This window comes from Chiloscyllium punctatum, chromosome 50 (assembly GCF_047496795.1).
Source record: "Chiloscyllium punctatum isolate Juve2018m chromosome 50, sChiPun1.3, whole genome shotgun sequence".
NCBI classification, from domain to species: Eukaryota; Metazoa; Chordata; class Chondrichthyes; order Orectolobiformes; family Hemiscylliidae; genus Chiloscyllium; species Chiloscyllium punctatum.
In genome coordinates this window covers 24,806,138-24,832,774 of record NC_092788.1, presented here as the reverse complement: position 1 = coordinate 24,832,774, position 26,637 = coordinate 24,806,138, and positions in this window count along the sequence as shown.

The following is a 26,637-nucleotide window of genomic DNA, read 5'->3' as shown; positions in this document are numbered from 1 at the left end:
CCTGCACCCACCAACCTTGCCCATCTCACTAATTGGAACACTTTGTCTCTGGACTCTCTGAAACCAAGTTTTGATGGCCTTGCATTTTCCAACCATCCCTTTACCTGTGAATAGGGTATTCCAATCGGCCTTTTACAGGGCTCGCCTCACACTTTCAAAATTGGCCTTATTCAAAGTTAGAACTTTAATGTTGACATCAGGTCTTTCCTATTCCACACATAGTTTTAAACTAATATTTATGTGTAACAGACTTGAATGCTAAATAAACACTTCCTGCCTCTCTGTAACAGGCTCGAGAGGCTGAATGACCTCCTCCTGTCCCTCTGTAATAGACTGGAGAGACTGAATGACCTCCTCTTGTCCCTCTGAAATAGACTGGAGAGACTGAATGACCTCCTCTTGTCCCTCTGAAATAGACTCAAGAGACTTCATGGCCTCCTCCTGTCCCTGTGTAACAGATCCGAGACATTAAATGAGACAACAGCCTGTGGATTATGGTCAGCCGTTAAACTGTATCTAATGGAGGTCGATCCCTTCCCAGTTACAGAAACACAAACAACACTATTTACTCCAGGTGCCCTCTCAGTAACACTTCATACAGCTGCAACGAAACATCTCTTTGTTTTGAATGATTCTTTCGGCAAAATGTGCCAATATTCCAGCTTTCCACCTTTTTAAGTAGCAACAGGCTAATATGGACTGAATGGCCTTCTCTTATCCCTTTGTAAGCGTCCCATAGGGACAGAATTGCTTCGGCCTGTTCCTGAGCAGCAGTCTCAATGCTCTGTCTCAAGGTTATGAAAGGATTTGATAACAGGGCATCAAAACCAGGAGTGGCCGCACACAGGTCAATAAGTACCGTAATTTGTTAACTTTCCATCCCATCCTTGGCCAATATCTGCAGCTGAGGCAGACAAGTCACAACTGTGAGAGATCCCTTTGACCATGAGCTGATTCTTGACACCATGCCCGGACCATTTCTAACTTGAACTACTCAAGTATCGAGAAACTTGCCCACCCGATTTTTTTTTTATGTAGCCGATCTGTTATTTTATAACTGCTTCCTTTCATAAACAGAGTGGAACATATAGACCCCTGCAGTGTCCTGTTGATCCTCTCATATCCAATTTAATAAAAAGATTTAAAAGATTTAAAGATTTATGATCCATTCCTCAGCAACCCTCATCCATTCCATCCAAAACCAGTAAATGAAAAGTGATGTTTTGAACAGGTTAACTGATCCTATTTGTTCAGTGACTGAGATTAAAGCCAATCTCCATGGATTCTAATTATCCCAGTGGAGGGTTTCCATCTTTTAATGATAAATGGGCTCCTTTCAATGTGTCAACCCATAACATGAGCGGGAGCATCACCGACAGCACTGACAGGGAACAGCGGATCCAGAGAGAGGGGGAGGAGAGATCAGAATCTGAGAACATTAGACTGAAATATTCCAACAATGGATCAGAATCTGAGAACATTAGACAGGAATATTCCAGCAATATACAGGAGCTTATCCGATTATGTTTGGTATCTTTCTGCATTTTATTGGTTGTCATTATCATCGCAGATCCATTACGCTCTTCTCATTATTCAATATTTTTATTATCCCTTCCTGGCTATCGTTGGTGTTCCTGGTAAGTGTCACTGTCCAGATTTTGTTTTCTATAAACCAGTTATGACTGTATTATTGTTATTTCATATAGTCTACACATCTTGTCACTATTATTGTTCCTGTTGAATCTCTCAATCCAGATATTCACTCTACAGACCACTACAAACTACATTAATGAACGTGTTCAATTACTGCCTCCCTCTCTGCTCTGGCAGTGTTACTCACCGGTCTCTATGTTGACCTATTCAGTTTCAGGGGAGAACCACAATGCATTGCAACATTGCCTTTGCTGTTAAGAGCATGGAGGTCACTGTCTACTGTTCTGTTTACAAACTCCACTTCCTTCCACTGTTTCCATCCCATCCCTGGCCAATATCTGCAGCTGAAGCAGACAAGTCACAACTGTGGGAGATCCCTTTGAATATGAGCTGATTCTTGACACCATACCCTGAACATTTCTAACTTGAAATGCTCACCACTCCAGAATATATCTCACTGGTTAATTCCATCCGTTGTTCAACCTTGAGCTATGAAGTCAATAATCTTAATGAAGCCAATAATCTGCTGCTGACGCTCCCGGCTTCAAACCTGCCGAATCAAATCTGATTTGACCACACAACAAACTCCCATCCATCTGTCATTCATGTGCACGCAGATGTATATTGCTGTTGTGTCTGGCAATGCCTTTATTTTAACATTCTCAAACACTTTATATCATCTATCCATGAAACTTCCCTCGTTCTCTCTGTTGATTAATAAAAAGCCTGCCAGTTGTTCGTATTTAAAATAGTTTCCTCCATGTGTGTTCCTTCTCAAATAACGAGTTTCGCATTCAACTACACACACACACACACACACACACCAAACCTTCTCATTGCAGGCAGTAATCTGATGCGAGGATAGTTAGCATATGATAGTAAAGTTTGCAATATTCTCATGCTGGGCAGATAGTGTAGTTTACTGAGCAACACACTAACATGGTCTGCACAGCTCTCCATGCTGGGCTGTCATCTTGTCCCAGTTTATGTTGTTTGTGGTGTTCGGTGAAGCAGATTCAGAATTTGATGTAACAAACCATTTCAGCTGATCTGACAATGCCTTCATTCAATGTTCTCATTATTGTCATTTTACTCAGGAATATCTCACTTCCTCAGTTAGTCCCACTGCCCTGGCTTTTTCCACATATTTCCACAACATATTTTCAGTTAATTAACTGCCTGTTTCTGTCTTTAATGTGAATCTCTCTGTCCCTCTGTATCTTTCCCTGGCCTTGGGTTTTGTCTCCCTAGTGTATCGAGTGCTGGCATTGTGTAGCTCAGAAATAATGAAATGGGGTGTGTCAGGCTGTTGTTCACTTCCTGGTATGTCCCATGTGATGGTCCATGGACAGGCGTGTTTCAGAAGTTATGAGACACATCCTTGTAACTTGGTCTGTACCTGTGGCTGTCCCTCTCAGGTGACCTTGCGATAAGTAAGACGAGGAAGCCCACTGAGTGAAGGACCAGGCATCTGAATTGCCTGACAATGCTGTTACTTTTTAAATAAAACGTTTGTTTCTCTTTTTTTTTAGTAAGAGGCCATAAAGGCTAAACTGCCGACTGAAAACAGCTCAAGTAAATAACTTACGGGACTTTTAGGGTTTTTAATAAATAGTCGTAACAATGGCCAACTCGCACAGACCAGGCTTTCTAGTTTGTTTATTCTTGTAGCTGTAACAATCAGCGGGTGCTTGGGGTCCCAAAGGGGTGAAAGTTTTAGTAAATTATCCCTGGCTGCTACTCTCTCTAAAGCCTCACTTGATGGTGTTTCCTCCTGCATTGGAGAACTGTATGCAAGAATGCATGTCTGAATGTTCCTTTTTGGCAAGGGGTACGTTTAGGTGATGTTAATAGATTGAACAGTTCATTTGTAGAACGTACTGTATCCATTATTCGGTTAAGTTTTCCAATAGTTAAGTTATTCTAAATTCCTCTTCATTTTGTATGGATTTTCATTAGAGGATAGTGAGGTAGAGCAACCCTATGGTAGCCAAAGGCCTGATCAGGATTTGTTTAAATACATCCAGGCATTATCTAAATTTGATGAGAATGATGGCGGAGCCTTTTTAATTTCATTTCAGAAAGTGGCTAAACAAGTGCAGTGGCCAGAGAACATGTGGATTTAGTTTATCCAAATAAAGCTGATAGGTATTTGCATCCCTATCGGAGGAGGTGAAGAAAACCATCTGAAGTGCATATGAGCTTGTGCCCGAAGCCGACAATGTTTCAGGAATCTAAAATAGCATCCCGGGTTCAACGCACGTTGTGTTTGAAAGAATCAAACAAAGTAATTTTGTAAGGTGGGGAAGGGTATTAAAAACAGAGCAAACCTATGGCAATCTTAGAGAGATTCTGATTTTGGAGAATTTCCACAATTCACTTCCTGCAATTGTGAGAACTCGTGTGGAAGGGCAGAGAGTAACAATGGCAAGGTTAGAAACTGAAATGGCTGATGATGATTGAGTTCAGAAATCAAAGTTTGGTTTCTGTGAGGGATTGAGAAGAATGTGCGAGATCTTCATAAAACATATCCCTGTGAGAGTAAGGTTTATTGGCATAGGCCAGGAGTAGCAGGCGAAGCGGTTACAGCATTAAGTGGAACCGAGGGATGTAATATTTTTATGCTGAGACATGAGGAGCTATGTTATTCAGAGGGACTATTGGAGAGATGAGAAGTGCTCCATTATGTAACGTGTGGTTGGAGTGTCCAGTGGAAACATCAACAGATTTATTCCACAATGGGGAATGAGGCCTTGAGCTTGGTGTTGGTGTTACAACATTTCAGCATTTACATTGCGAATAACATACATGAGAAAAATCTTTATCACTGATCGTGACCCCTTAAAGTTTGTGGAGAAGTTTAGGGAGAAAAATACCAGTCTGTTTTTATTGACCTTATTCTTGCTGCCATTCAATTTGAAATTATAAAGTTGACAGGGCGAGAAAAAGTAAGTTTTGACACGTTGTGGAGACTTGGATGAAGGAAGACAAAAGGCATTCTGTGGCAGGAGTAAAATGACTGAAATCGAATCGAGTTGTGAACATTTGTATGCTCAGAGTCAATGTAATATATATGCATTTCAGTCTGCTAATAGAGGAAGATTAGGAGGTCTAAAATGAATCCATTTTTGTATATTAATGGATCATGTTATTAAAGGTGGAGTTGTGAGAATGCTATCACTGTAAAAAGGTTATTTTCTCTTGGGTTTTTTTAAGAGAAGTTTTAAAGGCAGAGGTGCAGAACTGTGTCTGAAAACAGTTTAAATAAATAGCTGAGAAAGCATTTCGGTTTTATTAAAACTGTGGTAACAATGGAAGGGCAGTGGCCAGCTCTCCCAGACCAGGTTTCCTCGTTTTGTTTTTAGCTGCAGCATTCAGAAGATGTTCGGGTCCCAGAAGGGTTGGAATTTTCAATACATGATCCCCAGCTGCTTTTCTCTCTGAGATCTCTGTTGATGTTGATTTCTCCTGGATCAGAAAACTGCATGTAAGGATCTGTACTTGAATATATCTTTGTGTCAAGCAGTGTATACCAAGAAGGTACGGTAGCTATTGTTTGTGTAAGTGTTCCAACATATAAGCCATCCTGAAATGTTCTTTTCTTTGATTGTATTTTAACTAAATCATTTAAATAGATTATACCTTGCTTAATGTCGAGTGGTTTGACCAGTCACAACATATCTGGAAAGCACACTTCACATCAATATTCAAAATAAGGAAAGGTTTGGGTCTAAACGGCCTTCTTAAAATATTTTCAGGAATCTGGTCTGGTCCTCAACGCTTATAGACGAGGGGTTTCTAACTGACTCCTGTTATTGAAAAGTTAGTGCAGCAGCTGGGGATGGTTTGCTGGAGGTTGTACTGTGAGCTGCCTCAGACATTCAGGGAGACCTGAGGATTTGGTGACCCAACTTTGGATGGAGCCTGGGGACTGTAGTTACAACATCTGGGTCTGCAACATGAACAACAAATGGAGCAGAGGCTGCAGAGAGGGGGAGATCTGAAACCACGCAGTGAGTGTGAGTGGGGAAAGGGATCTGCTGTGTTCACCCCGGATTTTCCAGGAACAGCTTCCCAAGCTCCACTTGACCCAAGAGCAGAGTGTGAGGGGCCCTGACTGAACAAGGAGCTGGTCACAGAGCGGTGTCACCTTCTTTAACACGTCCTCCAGCTTCACACCAGGGGGAGGATGGTGCTGTCAGTGGCTGTTCGGGTCACAGTTTCATTCAGCTTCTATGTTCTGGAACTTTTCAAACAGGACTGGGGTGACCTATCCATCATCTCCCATTATGTTGCCATCAATGTAACTGTTCAATAACAGAGGATATATATGGTGGATGAGGTAAATACATTGTTTCTCACTCAGCAGAGAGCTGCCGGGTGTATCCAGTATAGTGGGATTCCCGATGGTGTACATGGCATCTGCAGAGTAGCCGTGTCAATGGGGAAAGAGGTAGAGGAACTGAAGGAGCAATCTCTGTATTAATCTTGCAGCCTGTCCATCACAGTACATCATGTTGGTGAATATCCCTGTCCTCACTGCAGCCACAGCCTCTTCATTCACAAGCAGGCAGCCCTTCCCATCGTCTTCAGATCTCCATGTAGAAAGGAATGAATGTATCTTGGATAAAGGCCATCCCCTTGATACACGTTTGAAAATAGCATCCCTCATTACCAACCAAACACTTCAAAACATTCCATGTGTACGGAGAGCAATGGAGGTCACTTGGAGCATCAAGGAGCAGACGATCAAGGATGGAGCAAAACCTCCCATGTCTGAACGGGTCTGAGTGAACCCCCCAGTACACAGTATCATTAATCCCTGTAATCCCTCTCCATTTCAGTAACATACTGCCTTCCATTATTCCTGTAAGTGAAATGACAGGTTATATCATGTTATATTGCTGCTGCCAAATTATTCTCCATTGCCTTTACCTCTTTGTATCGATCTGTAGACCCTCCACCCTCTCTTGATAAATTAATCTCTTGCTTATCACAGCAACATGACCAAACTTAGTATCTGTATATCTGTTCCATCCTCCTGATCATTGATATAGATTGTAAATAGTTGAGGACCCAGCACTGGTCACTGTGTGACTCCACTGGTGACGTTCTGTCAAACTGATTTAGACTGATTTATCCGGAGTGCCTGCTTCCTGGTTGATACATAATCCTCCCCCATTAATGGGTAACACAGTCGTAAAGCTGAATATGAACAAGGAGCATCAATCAGGAATCCAACCCTTCGAACCTGCTCCGCCATGGATAAACAATCATGGCTGATGTCATCGCGGCCTCTGTTCGACATCCCTGCTATCTCTCGATCCTCAAACTGTATTCACTTATTGTAGATTGCGCCACATGAAAATATATCCACTCCACAGCTACACTTTCAATTACGTTTAGCATTTCACAGACCTCAATGAGCTCTCCTTTCATTCTTATAAACTTGAGAGTATTGGCCTAAACTGCTCAATTTCTCTTCATAAGACAAACACTTCAAATATGGAATCATTCTAATGAAGCTCTTCTGAATTGCCTCCAATGGAAATACCTCATTCTGCAGGACACCCAAACTGTACTCCAGTTGAAGCCTCACTAACGCCTTGCATAGCTACAGCAACCTTTCTACTCTATCCTTTTACAAATAAACGATGAAGTTATGCTTGCATTTCTCAGTATTTGAAGTACTCGCAAGTAAGTTTTCTGTGATATGCAAGCAGGCACCCAGATCCCTCTGCTCTTAAGCACTTTGAAGTTTCTCTCCATTTAGATAATAATTTGCCTTTTTATTGGGCTGGCCAACTTGAATAACCTCATATTTATCCACTTTAATTTTCATTGCCAAATGTTTGCCCATTCACCCAATCTATATACATTGTTTTTAAATCTCTTGCATCATCATTCCGAATTAATTTCCCACCAATGTTAGTGTCATCTGAAAATGTAGCTATAGTATTTTCTATCCCGTCAACCGAGTAATAATGTCGATCACAAATGGTTGAAGCATGAGAACTGAAATGTATGGCACCCAACAAATTGCATTTTCCAATAGAAATTGACACAGTTTATTCATCTGCCTGCATTTTGTTGGTTAACCAATCCTCTAACCAAGCCAATAAATTATCATGACAAGCAACATGAATTCGACTGGGACAAAACTACCATTATAGGGCAAGCCAAACAGAGAACAGCCAGGGAATTCCTTGAGGCATGGCACTCATCCACAGACTCTATCAACAAACACATCGACCTGGACCCAATATACCGGCCACTACAGCAGACAGCTGGAACTGACAACCGGAAGCGGCAGAGACAGGCCACTATAAATGCCGGAGGAAACATCACAGAAGCGCTTCACAGGAGGCTCCCAAGCACTGAGGATGTCACCTCGACAGGGGACGAAACGTTTGCAAGGCAAATTCCCAGCTCAGCGAACAGAACCACAACAACCCAAATGAATGTTAATGCTGGGAAAAATGGATTTCATGAGCACGTGTTGGATAGCTGGCATGAACATTTTGTCGAGCACGGAGCGAGAGATCAGGTTATTTAGGAATTGATGTTGGATGATCAGAAAAGCTAATTGAAAACTGTGCTGTAAAGGACCTTTTGGGAATAGTGACCACAATGCATTGTTTTTCTTTTATGCTGTTTGAGTACACGGTAGTTTTTGTTTTATTGAAGTAACTGTTATAAATCTGAATCATGCAAGCCCTGAAGGTGTGAGGAGAAAGTGGGCGCTGCAGCTGCTGGAGATCAGTGGCGCTGGAAAAGCACAGTCAGGCATCATACTAGGAGCAGGAGCATTGACGTTTCGGGCACAACCCTTTATCAGGAATGAGGCTTCTGGGTCAAGGCAGCTGAGGGATAAATGAGAAGGGGATGTGGCAGGATGCAGGTAGCTAGGAATGCGAAAGGTAGATGAAGGTGGTGTTGAAAGTGATAGGTGATGAAGGGAGACAGAACGCCTCATCTACTGCATCCTTTAAACTCAGTGTGGTCTTCTCCACATTGGCAAGACATACGTGGATCATTTCAGAGAACATCGCTGGAACAGCCACATTGACCAACTCCACCACCTTGTGGTTGAACACTTGAACTCTCCTTTCCACTCTGGCAAGGACGTGAGAGTCCTGGGCCTCCTCCATCACCAAACCCTAACCACCCGAAGCATGGATGAAGAAAGGTTCCTCTTCTACCTTGGGATTCTCCAACCACAGGGGATTAATGTAGATTTCACCAGATTCCCCATTTCCCCTAACTCCACCTTATCCCAGTCCAATATTCCAACTCAGCACACCCCCCCCCCCCCTTTTGAACGTTCCTATGTGTTCATCTTCCTTCCCATCAATCTGGTCCACCTTCTTCTCCGACCTAATCCTTTCAGCCTCACCTTTAACTACCTATTAGGTCAAAGGAAGCAGCTTAGAAAAATGCCAAGTGTTGTAGTAAGCCAGTGGATTCGGAGAAATGTAGGACTCAGCAAAGAATGACCAAGAAACTGAGAAGTAAATCAAAAAGAGAAACAGAATGCAAGCAAACGAAAACCATAAAGACTGCTAAAGAAAAACATAAAGACTGCTAAAAAAAACATAAAGACTGCTAAAAAAAAGTGCATCAGTGTATGAAACAAAAGTATAAACAAGGTCAAATGTGGAACAGTAAGTGTGCAGACAGATAAATTTATTGAAGAGAACAGAGAAATCACAGTGGAAAGAAACATTTTCTTTGGGTTTATCTTCAAGGCAGAATATCCAGAAATTCTCCCAGAAATACCAAGTGACCATGGGACTTGTGTAAGTAAAGTCGAAGATCATTCTTATCAGTGTTGAGGTCATCTTTGAAAAGAAAGCTGGATTGAGTATCTATAGATCTGACAGATCAGATGTACTTCATACAAGAATTTCAGAGGAAGCAGCAATAGACGTATTGATTACATCTCAGATTTTCATGTTATTTTCCAATACATTCCGGAAAGCTATTTAGCCAATCTGGATATGGCAAAAGTTATAAATATTATCCAACTGTTTAAGAAAGGATGAAGATGGAGAGTGGTGAACTACAGATCAGTGAACTTGTAATCCGCGGTCGGGTGTCTCTTGGGCTGAATTACAAAGAACGTGTTACTGGATATATAGAAGGTAATGAGAAATCTGGGGAGGATGATAATGCATCGATGAAACAAAAACCATACGTGGCAAACATTTTTTTGTAATGGTTTGAAGATGATTCTTGTGGACGTAGGCAACAACGAGCTAATGGATAACATATCGTTGGATATTCAGGAGGATTTTTTTTTGAGAACTCTCCCACTATCATCATAAGAAAAGTTAAAGTGAAAGGAATTGGGAAGAACGCATGCAAATAGGAAACGAAAAATTAGGTTTACATTCATATGTATGTGATTGCAATATAGAAGATGTCGTGCACCAGCTGCATACAGTGTTGCTGAGACTAAACTTAGAGTATTGTGTACTGCTTGGAGTCCCAACCTAAGATAGAATATACTGACTACAGAGGAACTGCAAAAGGTATTCTCCAGATTAATCCATAAAATGGCAATATTGTCTGATGGGGGACATTCAGCCTGTGATCTCGAATTTCAAAAGATGAGAGGTGATTGTAATGAAACTTAGAAACTTAGGAATATAGAGGGGACTGAATAACAGAGAGACATGGAGAAGTGCAAGCAGGCGAGATTAGGGAGAATCCCACGGTATTCTACATGTACAAGTAGAACAGAATAATAAGCAAACAGTTAGTGTCCATTAGAAACCAAAGGGGGGCAATCAGTGCGTCAACCCGGAGAACATTGATCGATTGTTACATGTAAACATCACAGCAGTTTTACTTGGGAGAAGGTGGATGCAGGCACGGAATTTGAGAAGATGGACTGGAAAGCTCTTGAAGCGATTGACGTAAAATACGAGCGGCGGTTTGAGGCTTTGTCTGGTATAAAATTGGACCAATCCGCAAATCTGGATGCTGTTGGAATCAACGGAGGAAATTTTAATTGGAATCTGACCATAGTGCAGGTACCAGAGGACTTGAGAACAGCTAATATGATTCCATTTCACAGTAATGGTGGTAGAGATTTGCCAAGGTAACTATGGACGAGCGAGTATTATATCACTGTTCGGGAAAATAGAGAAGGAGAAAATCGGACTCCAATCAGAGTCGCAAGGTTTGATCAGGGATAATCATCGTGACTTTATCAGAGTGAAGTCACACCTAATGAATTTGATTGAATTAGTTTGAGGAGGTCGCCTATTTAGTTTTGCAGCAAGGCCTTTGACAAAGTTCCAAAGGTGAAACTGAAAAAATAAAGTAAAATCTCACAGTATTGAGGATAACTTGAAAAGTTAGAACGAAAATTTTCTTAGTGTCAGGAGTTAGAGGATGGTGGGAGAAGGCTGTTTGTGTGACTGGAGACCAGTGTCCCCTGGTGTACCACAGAGATCAGTGCTGTGTCCCTTATTGTTTGTAGCATTCATAAATGGTATAGATGTGAATCTGTGTGTGTGTGTGTGGGGGGGGGGGGGGGGGGGGTTGGTGGTTTGGTGGAGGGGTTCGAGTTGTGATAAGTAAGTTTGTGTTTGACACAAAGATTAGCCGGGTGGTTGGCAGTGAGGAGAAAGTTCTGGTTTTACACGAAAATACTAGTGGAATGATCAGATGGGCAGATCAATGGCAGATGGAATGTGATCCTGATAAATATGAGATGATGTACTTTGGAAGGAGGCACGAGACATGGGGTGTACACAATGATTGGCAGCACACTAGGGAGCTCACATCCCTGAATGTGACTGAACAGGGTAATGGACTGGTTAAGAATTGAACCTTGGGTGGATCGTTTATTAATCAGGGAGTAGATTATAAGTGCTTTACAGGGCTTGGTTTAGTCCATGATGGAGTACTGTATGTCGTTCTGGGAGCCTCATTACAGGAAGGATGTGATTGTTCTGGAGGGGGTTGCAGAGGAGATTCACCAGGATGTTCCCTGGGTTGGAGCATATCAGCTATGGAGAAAGGCTGGATAAGCTCGGGTTGTTGACTTTGGAGCAGGCGAGGTTGAGGGAGATGTGATTCAGAAGGATACGTTAACAAGGGGCATGGACAGGGTGGATAGACAGTAGCTGTTCCTTTTAGACAGAGGGTTAAGAACAAGGGGGCACACCTTAAAGTGAAGAGTTTGACGTTCAGAGAGGATTTAAAGATTACTTGTTATTCACCCAGAGGGTTTTGAGGTCTGGAATGAACTTCCTGAGAGGGGAGTTATCATGGCTAACCTCTAAATCGTTAAGTGTACTTGGACGAGCACTTGGAAGTGTCATAACATTCCAGGCTATGTGCCTGGTGTTGGAAAGTGGGACTAATATAGATCGTGCTGTATTTCTGTTGGTACAGAGACTATGCTCCTGTGCGTGTATATTCTGGAGCTGAGCAGCTTAAGAAACGAATTGATAGGTTTCTGAAGATAATGTTCACAAAGGTTATAACAGTGAACTGTTACAGTTTGTCAAATTATGTCAATGTGAGAAGTATGACAAAACAGTGTGGGTTCCTTCTAGTTTGAAACCAGAGAATGGAGAATGGGAAACAGGGAAATGGCAAAACTATGAATCCACGACTTCAGTTCTGTCTTCACAGAACTTTCTGACAATATCAGGGAAACCAATTCAGATATGGAAAACGAAATAGTACATGGAACATCGAACATAGTAATTAAATGGTTTAGGAGCAATTATTGAGGCTGAAAATAATGGTCACAGACAACACTAACATAGATTTATGAAATGGGAATCATGTTTGAGAAACAGAATGGGAGACAAATGAAAGAGAAGCAATGGATGTACAACATGTGGAATTTCGGAAAAAGTTTGGTATAGCTCCAAGCCGTTTGCAAAATCAAATCTTAGTGGAATGGGGCGAATATATGGCCATGTTTCTAGAATGGGACAGCTGGCAGGAAACAGTGAATAGAAATAAACAGACTTGTGAAGCAACAGCCTGACATTGTATTTAAGGTAAGATTCTGTGAGTATGACTATGTCCCAGACTCCCCATCACCTTCCCCGGATATCTCCTGTTTCACCAGCAGGATAGACAAAGCAGAAGTGGTGGCACAGTGGGATACAGTTAGAAGGGAATTGCTCTGGGAGTCCTCAACAGTGAATCTGTATCCCATGAAGTCTCATGGCGTTAGTTTACACATGGGAAAGGAAGCCTCCTGCTGATTACCATGTACCAGCCTCTCCCAACTGATGAGTCAGTACTCCTCCATGCTGACCAACATTTGGAGGAAGCACTGAGGGTGGCAAAGGCACAAAATGTACTCTGGGTGGAGGTTTCAATGTCCACCACCAAGAGTAGCTCAGCTGCAGCATTACTGATTGAGCTGGTTGGGTCCGAAAGGATATAACTTCTCAACTAGGTCTGCAGCAGGTGGTGAAGGAACCAACAAGAGGTAAAAGCCTTATTTGATCACAGCCTTCCTAATGTTCCAGTTACAGAAGTATCTGTCCATGACAGTATCGGTAAGAGTGACCACTGCATAGTCATTGTGGAGACAAAGTCACACCTGCACGTTGAGAATAACGTCCAAAATTTTGGGTGGTACTATCACCGTGCTAAATAGGACAGACTTTGAACAGATCTAGCAGCTCAAGTCTGGGTTTCAATAACGTGTTGTGGGTCATCAATAGCAGCAGAATTTTACTCCCACACAACCTCATGGTCTGGCATATCCCCCTCACAACAATTGCCATCAAGCCAGAGGATCAACCTTGATTCAATGGAGTGTGCAGAAGGGGAGGAGCAGCACTGGGCATACCTGAAAATGAGGTGTCAGCCTGATGAATTCACCAAACAGGACTACCTGTGCACCAAACAGCATTATCAGTAAGTGATAGACAGAGCTACGTGATCCCACAAGCAACGATCAGATCTAAGCTCTGCAATCCTTCCACATCGAGTTGAGAATAGTTATGGACAATTAAACAAGTCTTTGGAGGAGGAGATTCCACAAGTATCTCCATCCTTAATGATGGACGAGCCCAGAACTTCAGTGCAAAAGATAACGTTCATGCATTCGCAATAATCTTCTGTCAAAAGTGCTGAGTGGATAATCCATCTCAGCCTCCTCCATTGGTCCTCAGCAATTCAGTTACCAATCATCAACCAATTCGATTCATTCCACGCAATATCCAGGTTCAGTTGGAGACACTGGATACCCCAGAGGGTGCATACCCTGACAACATTCTGGCAATAGTCCTGAAAAGTTGTTCTCTAGACCTTGTCACTGCCCTAGCTAAGCTGTTCCAATCCCGTTACAACAACATTTCCCCAATTACGTCGAAAATTACCCCAAGTATCTCCTATGCATAAAAAGCAGAACAAATCCAATCCGGCCAATACCACTCCATCAGTCTACTCTCAATCATCAGTAAAGTGGTGGAAGGTGTCAGTGCTTTTAAGTAGCACTTGCTCAGCAATAACGTGGTCAATGACGTCCAGTTTGGCTCCACCAGGGTCACTCAGCTCCTGACCTCATTACCTTGGTCCAAATATGGACAAAAGAGCTGAATTTCAGAGGTGGGGTGAGAGTGACAGTCCTTTAATACAGGGCTGTCTTCGCCCAAGTGTGGTATCAAGGGGCGTAAATAAAACTGGAATCAATGGGTATCAGGGGCAAACTCCCCGCTGGTTAGAATCATACCTGACACGTAGGAAGATGGTCATTGTTGATAAAGGCCAGTCAACTCAGCTCCAGGACAAGTCTGGAGGAGTCCCTCGGGCAGTGACATCAGCCCAAACATCTTCAGGGCTGCTTGATCAATGACCTTGCCTTTATTCTAAGGTCATAAGTGGGGTTGGTTGCCAATGATTGCACAATGTTCAGCAACATTTGTGGATCCTCAGATACTGAAGCAGTCTATGTCCAAATGCAACAAGATCTGGACAGTATCAGGCTGACAAGTGGCAAGTAATATTCACGTCACACAAATGCCAGACCGTGACGATCACCACGAAAATACAATCTAACCTGCCCCTTGGCATTCAATGGTGTTACTGTCACTGAATGCACAGTGGACTGCAGCGGTTCAACAAAGCAGCTCACCACCACCTTCTCAAGGGCAACTAGGGACAGGCAATAAATGCTGGCCCAGCCAGACACACCCAGATTCACGAAATAAATATTATTTTTAAAAAATAACATGGGAAGGTTTCTGAGATATCACAGAGATCGGTGCTCAGGTCCCAGCTGTTCACAATACCCATTAAACATTTGGTTGCAGGAATCAAATACAATATATCCCAACCTGCTGACAGAACTAAAAGATGTTGGATTGCGAGTGGGTGAGGAGGTTGTAAAAAAGCTTCAAGGTGACTAAGACAAGTGGAGTGAATGGGCAAATACGTGGCAGATGGAGAGCAAGGTGGGTTGAGGTGACGGTGTGCCCTTTGGTGGGAACAAGAGATTGGCAGCTTTTCGTTTGAAAAAGGATTGTTTGAAACATGTTGATCTGAAAAGCGACGTATGCGCCTTTTTGTTGTTTCCTTCTGCGCGGCCCTCCGAGGTCCCTGCAGCACAGTGAGGTCTGAAACTACAAGGCAATACTGGGAATGGCATTCACACGCTGCCCAGTGTACATAGACCTACCAAGTGGGGAGCTGTAACATTGCAACGGATCTGGATCTCCCTGTAAACCAGTCACTGAAAGCAATATTGCAGGAGCAGAAAGCAGTTAGGAAGATCAATGATGTGCTGACCTTCATTTCAGGGGGATTTGAATCCAGGAGTAAGGGTGTCTTACTGCAGCAGTAGCGGGCTTTGGTGAGACCCTATCTCAAACACTGTGCAGTATTCTGTGCAGATTTGGTCTCAGTACATAATAAAGGACAAACCTGACATTGAGGGGGAGCAGTGAAGGATGACCAGACCGATCTTTGTGATGACAGGCTTGTTGTGGGAGCAGAGTTTGGGGCGACTGGGCCTGTATTCCATGGGGATTAGGAAAATGGGTGGAGATCTCAGTGAGATATATAAAGCTCTGACAGGGTGAGATGGATTGGAAGCAGGGATAATAATTCCCCTGGCTGTGGTGTCTAAAACGAGGGTCCACAGTATTAGGTACAGACAGACCATTCTGCAATGAGATGACAATAGATGTCTGCACTCAGCGACTGGTGAACCTGAGGAATGCACTCGAACCTGAAAGCCAAGACACTGAATATAAATAAGGATTTAGAGACAATAAAGGAATGGTGGGAGAGAAGGAGAACGATATGGAAATAAAGGGCCAGGTGTCATTATATTGAATTGGGTAGCAAAATCGACAGACCAAATGGACTACTGCACATCCTATTTTATAGCTTCCCAAGGTTAATCACAAGCTCTCAGATGTTAGGAAGCAGGTCTCTGCAGGGTCAACAGGACTGTGTTTCTCATTCCCTTTTTCCGATACTGAGGCTGGGGCCGGGTGTCCTGTCTGGTTTTATCCTTTAGACCTCGGAACAGTTTGGTACAATAGAATGTCTTGTTTGGCGGATTCAGAGATCATTGCAAAGTTGATCACATGTCTGTGTGTCTGCAGTCAAGTTTAGGTCAGACAGGAAAGCACGGGAGATTCACTTCCTGAAAGGACATTTGTGAAGCAGATTGGTGTGTACAATCGACATTGGTTTCAAGGTCACTATTTACGGACACCAGATTTTGCATCTTAATATTTTGTCAATTGTGTTTAACTTACACCAGCTGCCAGAGCATTAGCCTGGTCTGGATTAGTAATCCAGTGACATTTCAACAGCAGCACCATATCTACATGGGGACCTATCTGAAATCATGCTGAGCAGGTTATTTCTGTGCTGCTTGATAACTCTGTCAAAAAGAACTCCCACCAATTTGACTGTCGAGGTGGGACTGAGGGGGAGGTAACTGGCCTGATTGTAATTATAATCCTTTTAGGAACTGGACATAGTTGAGTAATTTTCCACATTACCAGGGAGATGTCAGAGTTGGCGCTGGAATGAAAGCGCTTCCCCAGGGACACGGCTTGTTGTGCAGCACAAGTCTTCAGTCCTATTACAGGAATGGGGTCAGGGACCATTGCCTTTTTCGTACGTAGTGTGTTCAGCTGTTTCTTCATGTCACGAACATCAAATTGAATTGGTTGAAGACGGGCATCTGTGATTCTGTGGGTATCATGGCGAGGGAGAGGTGGATCATCAACTCAACACTTCTGGCTGAGGGTGGTGCAGATACCATATCCTGGTCTTTTACACTGATGTACAGGACTGTTCAATTATTTAGGATGGGGATATTTGTGGAGTCCTTTCCTCCGTCATTTGTTTAATTATCCATCACCATTTATGACAGAATGTGACAGGATTGCGGAGCTTCGATCAGATCTGTTTGTCAAATGTTTTAGCTTTAATGGGTTCGCGTCAGGTTTAGGTTCACGTGGTTCTGACCCAGTCATGTTCACCCACAGTCATTACTGAAATATAGATCATATTGATGGTAATGGCAGACTGAGGAAATTATCCAAGGCTAAAAGTTACAGGTTGTGGTTGAATGCTGTTTAGCTTCTGCTGCTGTAGTCTACAGCACTACATAAATATGCAGTTTTGAGCTGCAATATCTGCAATGCAATTCTGCTGTCTGCCCCTTAGTTCGCATCGAGACCCATTCACCCATCAGTCATGTACTCAGTGACCTACTCTGGTTTCTGATGTGGTAACACTTCCATTTTCATACTTTCATTCTGCTGAGGGTCTCTCCCCGGATAATGCTTTCAATCTGATACATTCTGCAAAACCAATTAACTGTTTTTAATTCAATAGTTTAATTCACCTGAATTATTTTCCTTGAGTAATACCATCTTGTGTGTTTAAAGTGAATGTGTTTCCTCTGTTTCTCTCCCTGACCATGATTAAGAGCTCTGTAATATCACTGATGCCAGCCTTATGTAGTTTCAGAGCCAATGAATTCTCTGGATTCCCAATAATCTTCACCACATTGTATGTTTGCTCTTTTGGTTTGATGCCTTATCACTCATGGCTGCCTTGTCCTCCCATGAGTATGTTTCATCTCCTTTGGGAGAATTTCTGATATCCTCCGAAATATCCCCAGAAATTCCTGCTTTTGCTGCTCCATAGTCTGCCCTGCTCAGCTCCCCTTCCAATTAACTCTGGCCAGCTCCTCCTGAATGTCTTTGCAGTTACATTGCTCAATTATAATCACATTACATCTAGAAGAGGGCAATTGATATAAACCGAAAGAAGGAGCTTTGAGAGAAGGGACGCAAAGAATAATTGGTAATTTTCTTAACTAGATACAAAGAGAGAAAGGGCAAGACAACATAGATGAGGAAATGTGAAAAATGAGAAAACTAGAGCATTGAAAAAATTAGATGTACATCTCTCAATGTTTTGGCAATTCCTGTGTGCTGTAGTCCTTTGTATAGTGCATGGACAACAGGGTAATGTGTTCAAATGCTGGCTCTGATGTCAGAATTTTTATTTCCAATAATATGACAGACACTAGCTTTGAAAAGAACCCAACAGGCCAATATATTGAATTCTGGTAGAAAGGGGATTAACTGAAATAAGTTGGGACACCAGAAGCAAGAATTTATAACACACATCCTGATAAGAAGGAGAGATTGGAGAAGAGAATTCTAGAAAAGGGGGGAACGTTGAGAGAAGGGGAAACATATCACTTTAGATGAGGATCAGATGATGTTTTAATGTTTTATAAATTTTATACATCATATGCATCACTTTTTGTTAACTGTGTCTCCATTGTTCATTTAGAATGTGTTGTGTACATGTGAAAAATGTTACATATCTGCGCACACACATTATTTAAACAGTGTATATAAAATAATTTTTCCGCCATTGAAACTGTCCCGTTGTCATGTTACCAGGATACACGAACACCAGCTGGCCACCAAAAGACATGACCCATTATCACTATGTTCCATACATACAGACAAAGAAGGGCACCACTTTGATTGGAACAATGCACACACATACTAAGACACACAAGGATGTTCTTAGAGGAATGGCAGTCTGAACAGAAGTCCATCAATAAACGCATAAATTTAGATCCTGTCTACCTTCTCTTGTAAAACAAAAGAACTGGAAATGACATCACCCATCTTAAGAGCCCAAGACCTATAAATAGAGTGGCGCGACATACCACCAGCACTTCAGCAGAGACTCAGAGACTCTCTCTGATGGTGTTACCTAGTCATAGTATCGATTCGTAAGAAAACACACCTTCAAGCACAGCGAGCTAACTTGCATATACACAAACTGTTATTTTTCTTTTATTAGTGGAATTTGGGAGTTCTTTGTAACTCATGTATTAACAGATTACGAGGTAAGGTGAGCTTTTTTGGGTCTGTGGTTTTAATTAACAGAAGGGTTCGAAATTGATGTCTTTACAGTTTGGGGCCCTGCTGTAAGGGACTTGGACATATTTGAACAGATTTAGGGTACAAAATGTCCCAGCAAATTCCAACACGTTGCAATTAGTGACCTAGATCTTCAAATAAAACCAGTCGGAAAATCTGTTCAATTTTGTTTACTGGTGCTTGTTGCAATTAAAAGTGAGGGAAATGGCTTTTAACATTACTAAAGAGGTTCCCAAATTTGCCAAGAAAGTTTAGAAAGAAAGAAGCATGACATTTTTTCGAATTAGCAAATAGGTTGGAATTGGGTTGAACCAGGGACAAAAGGAAAGCTGAAATTATAATGGAGTTGGTCAAGCACTTTGATGTATCAAAGAAACAGACAACTGCAGTCGAGTTAGAAAAAAACTTAAATTGCAGATATGGCAACTGAAGTTAGAAGATAAAGAAAGAGACGGAAACAGAGAGAGAAAAAAGAGGACAGGAAAAAGAAAGAGAGGGGATTTGAGATTCAGAAGTTGGGAATTAGACAAGAAAGTTAAATTAACAGGATGGAGATGAAGGGAGAACGTCGGGATGTATACAACTATGTTAGTTCCTTGCCATATTTCGGTTAGAAAAATGTCAAAACGTTTTTTATTTCATTTGAAAAAAATGACTCGGCAGATTACGTGTCCAGTGAACTTGTGGGTAATGCTAGTTCAGACTAAGCTTGTGGGCACAGCTGGTGAGGCATGTGCAGCGCTGTCAGATGTGGGGTCAATAGATTATGCAGATGTCAAATTGGCTATTTGACTGGTTATGAATTGGTACCAGAAGCATATAGACAGAGGTTCATAAAAATAGAGACGGAACCAGGTCAGACTTATTATAAGTTTGAAAGAATTAACTACAGTCATTTTGATACTTGTGTGCTGGACTTAAAAATAGATAAGACCTGTGAAGCTCGAAGGGAGATTATTATGCTGGAGAAGTTTAAAGACTTCCTTCCAGAGATGGTAAGAATTCATGTGCACGAACAGAAAGTTCAAGAAGCGAGAAGCGCGACAGAAATGGCAGGTTAATATGCATTGGTCCATGACATGAAATGTAGCTTCCAGAAGAATTTTCATGCTATAAGGGACAGAAATTGGGAGAAGGGAAGTTCACACATTAAAAAGCAAACAGTAGCGCACAATAGTTTACCACAAGTGAAAAAAAGTAGCTCAAAGGGGTTGAAAGGAGGTGAAAGGCCTCAGGTGTTCTCAGTATAAGGGAGTGGAAAACATAAAATGACAGTGCTGATGGTTTAAGAAGGGCACTGGGAAATGGTGCTTTCACTGCAGTAAGCTGGGACACACTGTGATGGTCGTTGAAGGAAGGCACTTTGGGGAAAGATGTGGCAGAAGAGGCTAAGCCCAGTGGCATTAGTGAAACTGGTAAAGGAGGCCCCAAGTAGAGCTGAGGAGCTGCAGGAGAGTGCTCAGCCGAGGCAGGGTCTGGGTATGGAGTCGGTACCTGATCTCTGAAAGAATTCGCCTCTGTAGATAAAGTTTACTCAGAAAGATCGGGGGAGAAGGACAAGAAGATATAATTTTGTGAGATATGGGATCTGCTCAGTCTCTAATACTTGAGAAGTGAGACGCCAGAAAAGCACAAGAGATCTGGTAGCATCTGAAAAGCAGAACAATTGAATATCAGGCAGAAACCGATTGTCAGGAATGTGGTGGGGGGACAATGGGGCTGAAAGATAAATACGAGGGTAGAAGCTGAGCTGGTGGGAGGGTCACTGGGAAGGCAATAAGAAGATGTCGGTGGGAGTAATAGTGATATGTCAGAGGGGAGGGTCGAGTCGATAGGTGGGAAGGAAGATGGCCAGTTAGGGCGGTTCAAGAGGGCAGTGCTCGGTTGAACGGTTGGATCTGGGAGAGGTTGGTGGAGAGGAGATTTGGAATTTGGTGAAGTCAACGTTGATGATGGTTCTAGTTTGAGGGTTCCAGCTGTCCTACCACCTATCCACAACACCCTCCTCTCCGACCTATCACCATCACACCCCACCTGCGCCTACCTATCGCCTTCCCAACAATCTTCCACCCAGCTCCACCCCCACCCTCTTATTTATTTCTCGGCCCCATTTCTCCTCCCTTACCCCACCCCCCACTTTCCTGATGAAGGATTTATGCCTGAAACGTCAACTCTTCTGCCCCTCGACTGCTGCCTGGTTGGCTATGCTTTTCCAGCCCCACACTTTTCAACTCTCATCTCCTGCATCTGCAGCCCTCTCTTTCTCTCGGCCTCTAATAGTGAGAGATGAAAGTATTTTCACTCTTTCTGACATATTAATCAAGTTCGTGACAATTTGTGGAATGGGGTTAGAAATTAAGTATTCCCTTGCGTAACATCAGGATGGAATGCCAAATCAAGTTTGGGCAAGTAACAGTGACAGTGAGTAACAGAGTGTCATTTCCAGGAATACAGTTTGTTCTTGTGAACGATTTAACCGGATCCAAGGTGGGAGTGGCACCCCATGTGTTGGAGAAGGCAAAAGGAAAACTAAGGAACTGGGGAGTTAAAAGAAAAATACCCAGGATTCTTCCAGACTGTATAGTAACAAGATTCCACTGTCATAAGTTAGAGCTGGAAGGAAAACAGAAAGAAAAAGCCAAAGGAGTTAATGCTCGATGAACTGACACCCTGTTTGATGTAACGGTGCAGGAAAAACCTGAACAGGCAGAGGATCAGGCAGAGATGTTTAGTCCAGAAAGGCTAATGGACTTACAACAGATATATACACACACATTCACACACATATACACATGCACACACACAGAAAAGAAATCAAAATATATTGTCGAACATTATTAACTTAAAGATAGAATGCTAAAATTAAAATGGAGACCCCGATAGGTAAGTGCAGAAGGGAAATGGGCCGATTTATTTAGAGGTAGCGTACAGTGTTACGGGTAGCACATAAACTAACTGCAGGGGATCACCTAGGTGTACTGAAGAATCAGGTTAAGGTACAGAGGCATTTCTAGTGGCCTGGAATGCACACGAACGTGGTTATTATTTGTTGCAAATGTCAAATATTCTAAATGGTAGGTAAGTCACAGGCAGTACTAAAACCAGCACCTTTGTTACCAATTCCTGCATTCGATGAACATTTCACGTAGGTTATGATGAGTTGTGTAGCTCCCCTACCTAAAATAAAAGTGGAAGCCAATATTTGCTAGCCATAATGGATGTGTCTACCAGATTTCCAGAGGCAATTCTATTATGGAGTGTAAAGGTAAAAAGGGAGGTGGAGGAGTTGATAGCTTTCTTTACTCACTGTGGGCTCCGCAGAGAGATTCAGTCAGACCAAGGTCTCATTTTACCGCTCAGCTATTTAAGGAAGTCATGGATAGCTTCGGCATACAGCAGTTTAAATCAAGGGCGTCTCATCCTGAATCCCAGGGAGCCTTGGAAAGTTAGCATCAGACGCTGAAGACCATATTAACAGTGTATTGTCAGGATTACCGGAATGATTGGAGTGAAGGTGTCTCATTAAATTGTTTGCCATTGGATAAAAATTATTTGCCCCAAATAAATCTACTCAGTTTATTTCCTTTGAGTTAATATTTGAAGTGAGAGGTCCTTTGGAATTAATTGAATATAAATTGACAGGACCGAAGTCAGAGATCTCACACTCGGATTATGTATTTGAGGTGAGGGAGAGATTAGATGGAGTAGGTGAGTTAGCAAAACAGCACCTGAAGGGCACAGCATAGAATGAAGCACGTGGCAGATAAAACCTCTGAAATTTTGACGATTTCCTGTGGGGATGACATATTAGTATTGCCACCAGTGATAGGTTTTCCCGTCAAAGCCAGGTTTAGTGACTCAAGAACAGAGTTATGGTCAGATGAACAAATTGTGCAGCTTATCTGTATGATGTAGTGATCTTTAGCAAGTGATTGAAAGCTCACATGTTACAGTTGCCAGAGCATGTTGAACGATTACACGAAGCAAACTTGGTAATAAACTTAAAGAAAACAGAATTCGCGAAGGCAGAGGTGATGTTCTTGGGACATTACAATGGACATGGAAGGTTGACTCCATGGAACACAAAGACAAAGGGCTTTGAGGAATTTCCACAACCATCCTCGAAGAAAGAGGTGTTTCAATTTTTGGAACTGATTGGATTCTATCGGAAGTTTGTCCCAAACTTCAACAGCGTATTGGCACCACTGATGGACTTAGTAAAGAAGGAAACAGAATTGTGGTGGACAGAACAATGCAAGGAGGCATTTGAGAATTTTAAAGCAGGATTAATCACTGCACCAGTTTTAGCTATACCAAATATTTTGAAACCCTTTGAAAATTCTATTTGCTTCTAGGGATATAGGGGTTGGAGATGTATTGATACAGAAAGGTTATGATGGATTTGAATGGCTAATTAGGTACTTGTCGAAAAAACGCAATATGCACCAGAAAGAAAAATACAACATTCTCCATTATTGAAAAAGAATGATTAAGTTTTGCACTAACCTGACAATATTTTAATGTTTATGTGACAAATAAATTGTTGGAGATGGTTGTGGACAACGACTAACCTCTCACGTTTTTTGGAATATTTAAAGACCAGAATATGAGAGTATTTCATTGGAGTCATATCACACTGACTTTAAACTTACAAAATGTACATGCTGTGGGTCCTAAAATGTGATAGCAGATGTGTTTTCGCGGATTTAAAGGAAAAATTTTAGATAAGATTTGACTAATTCCAGTTTAAATAGGTGTACAAAATTAATATGAATGACATAACTGAGATTAATACTTTTGGATTTCATAATAATGGGATTAAGAATTAGAGGAAAAGAAACGAAGCCATCTTTTCATTCTGATGGTTCTTTTTTTTTCTGAAGGAGGGAGGTCTTATGAAGCCTAAAGTATGTCAGGTCACTTTAAGACATAACGGGTTTTGTTGAATAGAAAGTACAGCACAGATGCCAGCTAAATGTCAGGCTGTTCCATATGTCACAATTAGCTGGGAAATGGATACCTGAGTTTTGGTTGCTGTTTTGACAACAATTCAAATACAACCAAAGAGTTTAAGTAATGGTCAGGATACCAGAAGCCAACGGAACTTGAATATTATTGTTTGGACACCTGGAAAACAATCAAATTATGAGAATTGTTGTATCATGGTGAGTAGATAAACCCAGCATTTGAACACTAGAGGGAGAGCCGCTGCCTTCCAACAGCAGAGTAACTGCTGTAGAGCAGCAGTGCTAACTGACCATTTCTAACACTCTCTATCAAAGATACATGTTCATGTCAAACCTACTTGCAATAAAAACATGACCCAGGGAGATCAGCAGCTGGAAGAGTGAACACAGCGGGGAAGATGGAGACTGTGTGGTCTTGAGATTGTAATGTTTAATATGTGGGCTGTTGGAACAGAATATTTTTACAGAGTTGGAGTCAGATAGTATGTAGCTAAGAAAAGAGGGGCTTGTATTTGTGAATAGTTGTTATTTAGTGTTCATTATTAAAGTTAAGAAACTAACTTGTTAATTTTTGGTTAAATAGTTGAATGTCGCAGATCTGTGTCGCTCATATTTTAACAGATTACAAGGTGAGGCGAGCTTTTCTGGGTGTTTGGTTTAAATTAACAGAGGGGTTTCGACTCTACCTTGTAAATGTCCATCCATGCTAACCACAATTCCCTGCAGTTGGCCCATATGCTTCCAGTCCTTTCCTATCAATATATTTATCCAAATGCTTTTGAAATGTTGTTAATGTATCTCCTTCAATCACACCTGCGGACAGCTCATCCACAAACCAGCCCTCTGTGTAAAGAACTGGCCCCTCAGGTTCCCTGTTATTCCTTCCCCTTTAACCTTAAACTGATCCTCTCTCGTCCTCGAATCTCTTAACCTTGGAAAAAGACTGAGAGCATTAACCCCACCATCATGATCTTGTTCAGCTCCATAAGGACTCCCTCAGACTCCTACATGCTAAAGAAAAGGTCCTAGCTTGTCCAACCTCTCCCTATAACTCAGACCATTGGGTCCTGGCAATGTCTTTGTAAATTTCGTCTGCATTCTTTGTAATTTAATACCATCCTCCCTTTAACAACGTGTCAAAACTGAACACAATACTCCAAGTGCGTACTTACCAAAGTCCTGTGTAACTGTAACATAAATTCCCAACTTCTATACTCAATATCCTACCTGATGAAGGCCAATGTGCCAAAAGCCTTCTTCACTGCCCTGTCTACCTGTGACTCCACTCTCAGAGTACCGTGCACCTGAACTCCAAGGTCTCTCTGCCCACTACACCCTTGAAGATCCTCCCATTCACCATGAGACTCCTACCTTGATTTGAGTTCCCAAAATGTAAGACATTACGCATCGATATTAAATTCCATTTGCCATTTCTCGGCCCACTTCCCCACCTGATTAAGGTCCTGCTGCAATTTCTGATAAACTTTCTCACTGACCATGCTCCCCATTACTATAGTGTCATCTGCAAACTTACTAATCATACCTTGCACATTCTCAACCAATTCATAGATAACAAACAGCAATGGACCCATCCTCCAGTCTGACAATCATCCTTCCACTAAACCCTCTGCTTCCTCCCATCAAACCAACTGTGTATCCAATTTGCCAGTTCCCCAGCATTCCACGTGATGTCCCCTTCCCGAGCAACCTGCCGTGTGGGACCTTATCAAAGGCCTTACTGAAATCCATAGAGACTATATCTACCACTCTGTCCTCATCAACCTTCCTGGTCACTTCATCAAAGAACTCTAACAAATTTGAGAAGCATGATCTTCCACTCATAAGTCTATGCTGACTGCTTCGGATCAAACCCTGTGTAAGTAATGGATGCAGTTAATGGTATGCTGTCCTTCATTGCAAGATGATTCGAGTACATAAGTAAAGCCATCCTCCTGCTGTTGTAGAGCCTTGCTGAGAGAGCATTAGGGGCACTCTCTACAGATTTGATCTCCTTTGTAAGGAATAATCTCCTTACCACAGACACAGGTGATGGTAACATGAGGATAGAGTAAAGAAGCTGAGTGCTTAATCTGTAGAGCTGTGAGAGACGAAGAAATGGTGATGCTGAAACACGAAGAGTGGCAGCGATCACTTATTTCCAAAAGAGACATTGATAGGGTGAGAAATTCTATACTTTACCCAGGATTGATTGCTGTGATTTATTGTCACGTGTATCTCAGTACAGGGAAACACTTTGTTTATGAGCAGTAGAGGCAGATCATAGTAAGCATAGCCAGACAGATCATAGGGTGGAAATAGACTTGGACAGAGTAAGGCATACAGGTTACACTGAACAGGACATGCACTATACAAGGTCAACGTGAACATGATCAGCATTATTTGAACTTAGAGAGTCCATTCATCAGTCTAACGTGACATTCCTAAGAGTTTATATGCCTTTACTAACTCTCCCCATGTTATTGTGCAGTCGGCGAGTGAACCCATACTGAACGTCAGGTTGCTCACAATCCGCAATAGCAAACACAATACCTTCCATCTGAAACAGGTAGCCATTCCCACCAGCTTCTGCC